The sequence below is a fragment of the Perca fluviatilis genome, chromosome 4, assembly GCF_010015445.1.
Source record: "Perca fluviatilis chromosome 4, GENO_Pfluv_1.0, whole genome shotgun sequence".
In the NCBI taxonomy this organism is placed as follows: Eukaryota; Metazoa; Chordata; class Actinopteri; order Perciformes; family Percidae; genus Perca; species Perca fluviatilis.
Genome location: NC_053115.1, coordinates 40,599,466 through 40,610,978, shown reverse-complemented (window position 1 = coordinate 40,610,978; position 11,513 = coordinate 40,599,466). Strand labels below are relative to the sequence as shown.

General features: G+C 39.1%; 1 long non-coding RNA gene across 1 annotated transcript; it reads right to left on the bottom strand.

Annotated features, from left to right (window-relative positions):
• Positions 1-1,414: 1,414 nt before the first annotated feature.
• LOC120557699 lies at positions 1,415-9,551 on the bottom strand. The gene is made up of 3 exons (XR_005639006.1): positions 9,448-9,551; positions 7,052-7,317; positions 1,415-1,572 (listed from the first exon to the last, which is right to left on the bottom strand). It is a non-coding gene; the product is annotated as an uncharacterized LOC120557699 (long non-coding RNA).
• Positions 9,552-11,513: the final 1,962 nt, after the last annotated feature.

Genomic DNA, 11,513 nt, shown 5'->3' with positions numbered 1-11,513 from the left:
AGTCAAATATCCTATATGGCATTAATATCGAGATATCGAATCGCTGACCTGATAAACGTAATGGAATCGGAGATCAGTGAAGATTCACACCTCTAGTCCATATAGGCGTTTTTTACAGATGGGATCGCCCCCTTCCCAGCATTGCACGCTAGTGAGCTTGCCACCAGTTTCTCTTCTCTGACCACTGACAAGCAAAGAAACCAGTCTACACCCTCCTACAACCGTGACAGCTGCAGCTGATTGGACGAACACTTCACGTGGGGCTGGCAGCTCCCTAATTTCAAAACAGACCATATTGGCGCGCCGTTTGGAATACAATCTCATACTTTACCTAAATAGTTCACCGAAACTTGTTTCTGAAAACATTTTAAGCGAGAAATAGGCTTCATTTCAGATCGACAAAGTGATTGATTTTTGTCAGCTTTGGAGAGGCGCGCGCGAGCCAGTCGCTCCTCATTGGCATAAAGTCGGTTGGATTCAACTTTGCTTCTCCAAAGTCCCCGAACGCTACCAGAATGCATTGCACGGCGCTCCCATAGAAATGAATGGAGGCAGGGAAAAAACGCTGACAATGGAGACACACCATCAGTCTTGTCATGTTCCTTGGGGTCATGGTTTGGTGAGGAATCCTTAAACCAGATAGTGAAATGGTCCAGTCAGCTGATTGGGGAGCCACAACTTAACCCAGCATCCCTGTACACCAGACAGTTCCAGAGGATAGCTCCATCTATCTTAAATGATGACCCCCCTCCCCTTTTTTAAGCTTTTAAGGTTCTTCCCTCCAGACAGAGGGTTTTAATCCCACGGTTGCAGAACAAAGCTTTGTTCCTGCTGCTATCACTGAGCTGAACAAGTGGTAGCGATATTTGCACAAATATGATAGAAGCATTTTAATTGGATCGATTATTCGAGTCTCTCTCTCTCTCTCTCTCTCTCTCTCTCTCTCTCTCTCTCTCTCTCTCTCTCTCTCTCTCTCTCTCTCTCTCTCTCTCTCTCTCTCTCTCTCTCTCTCTCTCTCTCTCTCTCTCTCTCTCTGAGAACCCAGACGTTTGCTACATCGAGCTAGGACTGGACACAACAGCTGTGTGTGTTTTTGTAACCGTTCATACTGAACTAAAAAGGATTCCAAACTCCAGTTCTGTTATTTCCCTCCAGATCCTCTGGTTCTTCCCCTCAGTGTGAAGGTTTCACTCAGTTTGAAACATTTTCTGCTGCAGATATCTTTATCAAAACTTAAAAAAAAAAAATGTATAACACATAAACAATAACAATAATTATATCTTGAATATAAGAACCTCACCACTGATATGCACAAAGGTATCCGCAAACATGGTATGGTTGATTTTCTTCTGTGAGGCTACACAGTGATAGTGACCGGTCTTGGTCACAGTAGTTTGAGGGGGTGATGTAGCTGCCTCCTCTTTCTGAGAACTGGGGCTCTTTGGCAGCAAGTGTCTTTCCAGCACTGTCCTGCCATTCCACTTTAAGGTCTGCAGAAGTACCTCGAACCACACACTGCAGCACTGCCCTGTTTTGTTTCACTAATAATCTTGATAGATGGCTGTAGATCACCTGTGAACACAATGTAAACAGACAATACATGTAGTGACACTTCCCACACCAACTTTTACAACGAACATTTGTCATGCTAGAAAGATAAATAAATCTTGCAATTGGATCGCGCGAAATTTATTGTCCGTTATGTAGACAATATATTCCATTACACTCTAGTAATACGAAGAACTATTTTTAGCTGGATAGCTATACCGCCTCTGCCAACGTCAATGTATCATTAAAGAGATCAAGATAAACTGATAGAAGTACTGGATTAATTTGGAACAGTAACTATTAGGTGTCGCCCACATGTTACAAATGGACTTAAAATACAATTACAAAGCACAGTTATTTTGATTTATTTTATAAACTCTCTAGTCTATATCGAACTATAAATCAAAAGACATTCTGAGTGTGTGTGTGTGTGTGTGTGTGTGTGTGTGTGTGTTGTCTTTTAAATATCTCATAACCGCGTTCGTCGAGCTACTTCACACTGGGGCTTCCTGGGTACCCAATGAACTTGGGTTTCAATTTGGAGCAGTTTGGACGCGCGTCTGATATTAAACTGTGAAAACTTAACGGCCTCACAACAATTGAGAGAAAGTTGAGAAAAAAATAAAAATAAATAAACGTTCGCCAGGGTGAGGCTGCCGCACCGCACTTGGGTCGGGGTTCCATATCGTTTTGGGCCAGGCCCAGTAGAGTTTGGCAAAATATGGTAGGTCATTTGTGGGGGAATTTTTTTTTGACAAATAACAGACATGGTCGATTGGCACGTGATTAAGATCACAGACAACCTCCATAATTATTACAAATGACTAGAGGTCACCAGGTAATACTAATCCAGTGCTAATAGGGCTTAACACGCCATTTTGTGTCCTTTATACTATTCACTGTTTCCATCTTCATGTTCACCTTGAGTCTAAAACCTAATGCTGTGTTTTCAGTTAGTTCTTCTTTTAATGAACCAACACTCTGCTGCAGTGACTGAAGTGTAAAGAACAGGTTTATCATCTGGGACCCTCACTGCAGAGCAACCAGTCCTAATAACAAGTTTACTTTGTCCTGGAAAAACTTTATTTACCTCCATGGTATCAAATTATTATTTTCTAGGAACCATCACTGTATATACTCAGAGTTGAGGTTTGGTCCCAGTGTTTAGTTTTTCAGTTTCTAGTTAAGAAATAAAATAATAAAATCATCAATAACTAAAATCCTACCTACATCTTTAAGTGTCATTATTCTGTTTGTGATTCATGTGACTCGGCTGAAATACTGCAGTTTGCAACAATTAATAAATCACTCTCTTTGTACTGAATTCCCACTAGGTGGCAGTATTAGTATGAAGGTAAATATGGTGCAAAAGGTGAGAGCTTGTAGAATACAATGTGAGAACTTGCAGAACAAAAAATCTGAACTTGTATGTTAAAATTTGCACTTGTAAAAAAATATTCACACACCTGTGATCTGAATGTGAAGTCACAGAAAAAATATTCACAAATGTGTAGATTGATATTTGCATCAACACAATGACAGCTGCAAACTTGTAATGCAACATTTACTCGTGTGTACTTTTTTTTTCTTTTTTTTCTCAATATCCCTCACCCCCACAACTCCGTGATTACAACCTGTGGAATCTGTCTTGTGGATGAAAGTCTCAGCAGGGATGCAGAACTTGGCCCGTTACCCTCTGATGAGGGTCCGTTTGGGGCCTGCAGGACCTGGAGCTCACCGCCACGTGTTCAGTTTGACTGTTAAAAAGTGTTAACATAATTAAAAGGTATTTATTTAGAAGCAGGCTGGCTGGTTAGTTGGATAACGCTAGCTTGCTATTCCACCAAGCTGCTACATAAATAAGCCAGACAGAGTCGGCCCTCATCTGGTGATAGAAACCCTGCTCTCCCGTCCTGTTGGCTCAGAGCTCCACAGCCTAAAGGCTGTTTTACAGTTGGCCAGAGGCTCCACGCAGAGCTCTCGCCGGAAACCCACGGAAGTGGCCTGATGTTTATACTTGTTGCGCTTGTGTGTGGGTCGAGCGGCGTGTGTGTGTGTGTGTGTGTGTGTGTGTGTGTGTGTGTGTGTGGAGTGGGTGATAGAGCCGAGGGATCAGTGAGAGAGTGACGGGCATTAGCTTCGGAGCGGAAGCGACTCTAGAGTCCTAGTGAGAGAAACAAAGTGTCTCCTCTGTTCTTTCTGACCACGGTGGGAGATCTGGAGCAGGAGAAGTTAACCCTCTCCTTGATTTCATGTTGTTTATGGAGAAGGAGAACCAGGAAATGAGTCGGGGAAATGCAACGCTACCAAGCCACGGCCGAGCACGTGCGTCGCTGTGACGTGTAGTTACATTTTTCGAGAGGTGGGCGCCAGGCTACGGCGTAGGGTCCGGCGTAGACACAGACGGGTCTGTGGGGTCTGCGGGGCTACGCCGTCTATTTTACGCGACAACTATAAAATGGCCTTAAGTCCACAGGTACTAATTAGTTTTGCACCAAATGTATCGCAAGAAGTGTTGCAAAAGTCGAGGCGCAGATTGGCCACTTTGTGATGCGAGAGAGCACATAGTGAAGTTGCAGTGACAGATTCCAGAGGTTGTAATCACTGAGTTGTGGTTGTGATGGAAAATTAACCAGAGTAAAAAAAAAAAAAAAAGTACACGAGTAAATGTTGCATTACAAGTTTGTCATTGTGTTGATGCAAATATCAATCTACACATTTGTGAATATTTTTTCTGTGACTTCACATTCAGAATACAGGTGTGTGAAGATTTTCTACAAGTGCAAATTTCAATTTACAAGTTGAGATTTTTTTTACAAGCTCTCATGTGTTTTTTTTCTTTGTGTGACTTCAAATTCAGATCACAGGTGTGTGAATATTTTTTACAAGTGCAAATTTTAACATACAAGTTCAGATTTTTTGTTCTGCAAGTTCTCACATTGTATTCTACAAGCTCTCACCTTTTGCACCATATTTACCTTCATATATTAGCTATATAAATGGATATGGACTTACACTCTTATTAATCTATCTGATTACAGCTCATACAGATTTCAGAGCCTCAGTATATTTTGGTAGAAACACTGTTACATTAATGTGTTACACCCTGTTTTATTTTTTCACTTGTGGAACAGAAATGTTGCTGATTCTTTGACTTCAGTCACTAAATCACCCCCCGCCCCCCAAGTGTTTTCATGTTGATCCTCAGGATCAGGTTGTGACAGCTGGTTATAAATCTTTTACTGGGTGTGAAGTTTTACTAAATTATAAAGTAACTTATAATTAGTTTCCATCTGTAGCTGCGTCCAATCAGAGAAGAACATCAACAATACAAACATGGAAATTATTTCAGCATCAAGAAGCTGCAGCAAAACTTACAAGAACCGGAACCCATCTGTTTTAATGGATCAGGTGAAATATTAAACTAAGTAAGTAACATACAGACAATGAACAAATACAGAAGGTTCTGCTCTGTTTGTCTTTCTAGATGCTGTATGCAGAATGTTTTAGTTATAGAGTAATATGTATTCATGCTGTTTAGAGCGAGCGGTAATATGCTGACTAACAGACATAACTTGGCCATTAAGTGTAACATTATTAGGTAACACTTTACTTGAAGGTATCGACATAATCGTGACATGACACTGTCATGAACGTGTCATAAACAAGTCATAAACGTGTGTGACTTCATACATTAAGTGTCATTCGGTTTTTGTCATGACAAGTTGACATAAGGTCATCCCGTTTCATGTCAAGTTGTCTTAATAAGGACACGCCAAAGAAATGTAATGTCAACTTGTCATGACCAAGACAATTTCTGGTAATGTCACTTTGATTAATGTCAAGTTGTCATAATCAAGACAACCCAAACAATGTCAACTTGTGATTGACAAAAACCGAATGACAGAAGTCATAAAGGTTTATGACTTGTTTATAATGTCTGACACGTCACAGTGTCATGTCATAGTTATGACAGTGTCATGTCACGATTATGTTGATACCTTCAAGTGTTACCCATTATTATTGCCATAACTTTGAGCAATATTAGATTATTTAGTAACATATAACTTAACTGTATTTAACAGGTCTTATGTAGTGTTTTCTGTAGAGAAGAATCAGCTACTCCACAGTTACATGTAGTAGTTAGGTTGTGTTAATATTTCTAATGATCTCAGCTGTATGTAAGAATCAGAAACCTTTTCATTCCCAAAGCATCATGGGAATTAAAGCAGAAAACACTACAGACTTGGTTTTCTGCATGTTTTCATCTCAACTGGAAAGAAGAAACTAACTGTAGAGAGAAGAGTCTCAGAATCAGAGCTGATCTTCAGTCTGTACAGTGATGAAGTGAAGAAAACATCTGGGCATTATTTTCTCTATGGTGTAATATGGAATAACTTGTGTTTTGATACTATGGGTCCTATTTTAAATCCTGTGCAGCGCAGCGCAAAGCCCGATGCAAGTGTCTTTGCTAGTTTAAGACCGACGCAGTTGTCAGTTTCCTGTCCAGCGCCCGCGCCGTTTAAACAGCAAATGCACCTGCGCCCATCTGTGGCCTATAGGCGTAGTGGTCTTACAGGGAGTTGTGTTCAGGTGCATTCTGGGCGTATTGCTATCTTGAGGCAGTGGGAAGTGATGGCACCATTGACCAACAAAAACTGTAAAGTAAAGTGCAAATCCGCCATCATAATAGCAATGTGCCAAGGTCCAAACGCGCCTGGCTTTTAAAAGGGAATGGGAGATGATCTCTGATTGGTTGATTGCATGTTACGACCAAAACACACCTATGAATTAATGAAGACACTAAGTACAACCCTTTTGAACCATGGGCCTGGCGCACGGACCCCTTTTCTCAGTCAAACTAGCAAAAGTGGATTTGGCACCTAATGCACCAGGTGCTTCACCGCGCGCTTAGATCGTTAAAATCGGGCCCTCTGATGCTGCACAACACTTCTCAATGTTCATCATTTCTGTCCCTGAAATCCTTCTCTGAAACATGTTTACTAACAGTAAATGTAACTCTGTTAATGTGACGGTGTATCATGTACACACATTTAGTATCAGTGTATAATCATAGTATTAGAAAGTCACAAAGAGAACAACTGATGATGTACAGGCTCCTAAAAGGTGAATTCAGACTGGCGCAAAAGTCAAGTTTGGTCTCTATTTAATCTGTGAATTTGACTGTTGAATGTTTCTAAAGTTTGTGTTTTATTCAGCACAAAATACTGAAAACACAGAAATAAGCTTTAGAGCTAACTAGGAATGTACAAACCAACTGTGTGTGTTACGTAATATTGATATACGTCGCTCTTATATCTGTAAATTAATGAAGTGGAGTTTCAGTGGGAAGTTTTCACTCAGTTTGAAACATTTCCAAATTCAGCAGATTTCTTCATCTCCATTTCCTTTATGTTCAGTCTGAAGACACATTTACAGAAAAAAAGAATAACATATAAATACAATTATATGAATATAAAAATACAACTAGTAAAAATCTTACCATTGAAATAAATTCCAGCATAAATCTGAAGGCTGATGGTCTCCTGAGTGGCTACACAGTAATAGTAGTCAGCCCTGGTCACAGTAGCGTTGAGAGTGATGTAGAAACGGCCTCCTCTCTCTGAGACCTGGGGCTCCTCAGCAGGAAGGATCTTTGTAGCACTGTCCAGCCACTCTACTTTAGGTTTTGGAGAGCCATGAACCTCACATTGCAGAACAAATTCATCCTTAGTTTTACGTGATAGACAAAAGGTTTTGGAGCTGCACCTGTGAACATAATAGAAACAATAGATTAAAATGGACAGTTATAGTATTAAACATGTACTATCGGGAGCCTCAAAGACACATTCCAGGCAGCAACGTCTGAGGGGCACCATATTTAAAACACCTTTAAATTCTTCCAATATGAGCTAGATTCTGACTTATATCATGGCAAAGCACTGATACAGCCAAAAGCCTTTAGACTTCTGTGAGATTTGTTTTGCTTCAAAAATATAAAATAAACACCACTGTATCAAATATGAAACATAGTACTTAAAATATATGCAGGCATGACCATAAAGAATCAACACCTCTCTGAAACAGTTTCTATAACAACCGATTATTATAACCTTCATAGGATTTATTCCTGAGTGCTTGGTCTTAGCTATGTGTACCTAATACATTGAAATTAAGTGGATGTAGTTAGTACTATGGTTTTTCATTGGGATGGATGAACAAAACGTGACCAATGCACAATTAAATCATATTTTTAAACACTGACTGATAAATAAGTTTATGTTGGCGTATAAATGTCAGTTTGGTCCACAGATTTAACGTTTTTTGAATCATATCAGGCCTGTGATCACATACATGTGAGTAGTAGAGAGTAACGTTATTAAAATCAGGACTCACCTGGGATATTTTCCCCTGTTCTGTTTTTTAATATTATAAAGCGCGGAGGTTGCAAGCGACCCGAGATTTACATGTAAAGGTGATTAAATAAATATAAACACATTTTCATGTTGACTGCAGAAGTCAATACAGACATATTATACCTCGTTTAAAACCGTAAATGTTCGTTTTTTCAACAAATTGTAGAATCTAATCTTAAGGTTAACGACATAACAACAGTAACGTCTTACTTTACGGCAGCAAACAGTTAGCAACTTACCTGCTCTCCTGTCTAGCCGCAGTTAAAATGTATTTAACGGTCGAAAAACAGACATTTATAAACAAACGGGCTTCGTTTTGAATAACAAAAGTCCACAGATTAAATTTACCCCGTTTAAATTCAAGCGGAAGTAAAAATAACGCGAATAAAAGTTGATTATATTCCTCGTTTAGCTTTAGCGCCGCTCGACAAACTTTCAAAATAACGTATTTGCAGTCTATTTAAAGTATTGGCAAAACATTTGACCAATGATGTTAAGTATTTCTGACAACAGAAAAACGCCCCGGAACAAAATAAACCAATCCGCATCTTTCTACGATCTAAAGTGACCTACCTACCGGACTTTTAACTCAAAGATCCAATCAAAGGAGAGCATCGCTACGTGAGCTCACGTGTGTCTTATTGACAGCTAGTTTCATCCAATGGGTAGTCAGCACCGTGAAAACACGGTGAGTTTGTAGCCAATTAAATTACCTGTCTGACCATATATGGAAGTCAATGTAGTTTGACTCTCCGTGGTAGCGGGACACCAACAGAACAGAGAAACTTTATTTATATGTTTATAAAGGCGAGATTCTAGATAATAAATGTGTAAATCTTTATTGAATGCTAAGAAGAAAAATGTAATAGTTTTTTAGTATAGTTTTGAACTCTAGAGACATTTTTCAGAATCATAAATAGATTTAACAACATGATTTGGTAACTTTTAAAAGTTTAAGAGAGTTCTAGAGTCCTCTGCTGGAGATACTTTGTATTGCACTTTCTTAAATATCTCAGAGCCACTTTTGTCTATTAATATAAAACGTGGTGCAGGCATTACAGACAAGTTAGAGGAGAGATCCTGTGAATTTCAGACTGATGGTCCTTAGTATGACTGAATTATTGTATTTCAAATTGGAATCGAAAAGGAATAAATTAGAAAGCTTTTGTTTTTTATGTACAATATGTTATCAATTTAACTCTTTCAAAGTGGGAGTCACACCTAATGAAACCTAATAGTGTATGTTTAACCGCTATGCAATTTTATATATCAGTTCCTCGTGGTTCTGGTATTATACAGATTCAAATGTTGCAGTATTAAGAGGCAGAAATATACATGATCAAAAACGAGCCTCAAGAGGTTAAAACACGATCTAAAAGACAAAACAAAACATAGTTAGTGCTTGTAAAGAATTATCAACTTGAGACAAAAGCAGAAATTGTTATCCAGCAGAAATCTTTAACTGTTTAATGAACGTACTCACCAACAACAAGCTCAATCTTGAATGTTTGAGGTGGCCGAAGATTTGGAAAAAAACAGGTGTAGTTTCCGCTGTCGGCCACCTTTGTATTTCTGATGGTTATGGAGTGCGGTTTGTTTCAGTTCTTCTTCAAAATGAAAGACTCGACCTATGAACTGCTGAATCTGACCACCTCTGCCATTATTGGAATGCTGGCCGTTGGCATAAAAGAACACATCCGCACCATCTTTCTTCCAGTCAAACACATCTGACGTAATGTCCCCCTTGTTGCTAAGGGAACAGGGTAACATAACATCTCTGTCTTCCTCCACTGTGATCGGTTCTGGCCCTGAAAGATAAAAACATGAATTAATCAGTGTGTTTACATGCAGAGAAATTAAGTTTATAACAAGAAACTTGTTTTTTGGCCTCGTCTTGAACCATGTCTACAGCAAATCCTTTGCACTGCCCACCAGATAACATGTTGACCCTTTTTACATTATATTTCTTTATTAGGCCTACTTCAGTCCATCTATTTCTTTCCTCATATAATAATGATGATCTTGATAATACGATAAGATGAGCCTTTATTTACCCTCAGAGGACAGATATGAGTAAAGATAAATACAGGAAGTAAAATATATTTCTTCCAAATTAAGACGGCAACAGAGACAATGAGTGACTCAGCAGCTATTTGTAAAAAACTGTAATTTAATTTGGCTGTAATTGGTAATATAATGTTGGAGTAGCATGCCTATTGTTTTTGGGGATGCTTTGGCAGTTAGCTGGTCTGTGAGATTTTTTATTGGGTAAGTGGTCCTTGGTCTGAAAAAAACAAAGAAACAATAGTCTAAACTACACTCAGGGAGAGGGGTCACACTGAATCTACTACAATCTAATAATACAAAGATATAAAGCCTGGCCTGACCCCCCGTCACATCCCAAACAACCTAACAGAAGACTTACTACTTCAGAAGGATAAACTGCAAACCAAAAATTGTATTGTAGCTAAGAGTTGTGAGAGTTTGTCCTTAATTTTTAATACATTTGCTTCAATCCATCTATTCTAAGAGGAAGTAAATCTTCCACATAATAACGTCAATACTTTGTATACAGGAATCACACCACACTCATGAATAATTAATATCACTGAACTCTTTCTATTTTTCCCGAGCAATGACAAACATCAACTCGGTTGTTAAAAGTCTTTTTCTCTCTCTCTGCATATTGTGGAATTACAGAAGTCTCTCTTCTCTACGGCAGAAAGATTACTACTAGGACTTTCACTTCCTGGACACAAACAGAGAACAGCTGCAGTGCTTGTGTCTGTTAATAACTAAATAAAAAAAATAAGAAAAAGACAGAGTTTGACAATGATCTGAATACTATACATACATGTCACTATTCACACAGTGCTTGCTTCACTGGTGTATTGTGGGTATGTAGGTAGGTAGGCCAAAAACAAGAAGCTTCAGGCAGCAGATATAAAGAGTTTCTAGGAAATGCACATCAACGGCCCAACTTCTCACAACAGGATGCAGCATAGGCCCGCCCACACACATACGCACAAACACAAACGTGTGTGAAATGTAAAAATATCATATTTCATCATTAGTTATACAAGAGTCCAAAGTTAGGTAATCGGTGTAACTTTTAATCTGGTTTTATATAAAGAAGAGATTCTTGGAAATAGTGTTTTGTCTGCAGCACACCACTGCTCCACCTTCTCTACGGTTGGATCAGAGTCTGAAACGGGCCAGTAGTACTCACCAGAACTGATACCGGCACTTCTGATTTGTGTCCCCATGAGTACCCTTACTTCTAAATCTTATCAGTATTATTAATAGACTAGTCTCGCTTTGCCAGACCTTCCTTCACAGCGCCGTGGAGGAAGGAAAAAAATGTCCATGCGCCATGGTTCTAAAGGGTTGTACTTAGTGTCTTCATTAATTCATAGGTGTGTTTTGGGCGTAACATGCAATAAACCAATCAGAGATCATCTCCCATTTCCCCTAAAAGCCAGGCGCTATTATGATGGGAGATTTGCTGAGTAGGAAGGAGAGAAGAAACTGATCTGCTGGTGCCTGAAG